The sequence below is a fragment of the Brassica oleracea genome, chromosome C6 (assembly GCF_000695525.1).
Source record: "Brassica oleracea var. oleracea cultivar TO1000 chromosome C6, BOL, whole genome shotgun sequence".
Lineage (NCBI taxonomy): Eukaryota > Viridiplantae > Streptophyta > Magnoliopsida > Brassicales > Brassicaceae > Brassica > Brassica oleracea.
Window position 1 is genome coordinate 1,350,590 of NC_027753.1, and position 425 is coordinate 1,351,014.

At 37.6% G+C, this 425-nt stretch overlaps 1 protein-coding gene across 1 annotated transcript in view; it reads right to left on the bottom strand.

Moving 5' to 3' along the window:
* The window catches only part of LOC106299108 (protein WEAK CHLOROPLAST MOVEMENT UNDER BLUE LIGHT-like 2), an 8,012-nt gene that overhangs the window by 6,149 nt on the left and 1,438 nt on the right, over positions 1–425 (bottom strand). The gene's annotated exons all lie outside the window — the stretch shown is intronic.

Consider the following 425-nt stretch of genomic DNA (forward strand, 5'->3'; position numbering starts at 1 on the left):
GCTTACCGCAATAATCTAATTGCGCCGCTATTCTCAATATAGCGGAATTGTACGTTTCCACTTTTTCAAAATCTTGAAATCGTAGATTTTTCCACTCATCGAGTGCATGGGGGAGAGTAATTTTCTTTTGGTTATCAAACCTCTCCTTCAGAGCTTTCCAAAGATCTAAGGGATCTTTGGTTCTCGCATAATCATGCGTAAGATTTTCATCTAGATGCCTTCTCAGAAATATCACAGCCTTAGCCTTTTCATGAGAGGTTGATATATTGCCTTCTCTTATTGTTTCGAGTATTTTCTTGGAATCTAGATGAAGCTTCATGTTTGTGACCCATGCCGTGTAGTTTGTGCCAGTTACTTCCAATGCCGGAAACTGAAGTTTCTCGATTTTTGCCATTTGAATTTCTAAAGCACATAAATAAAAATTA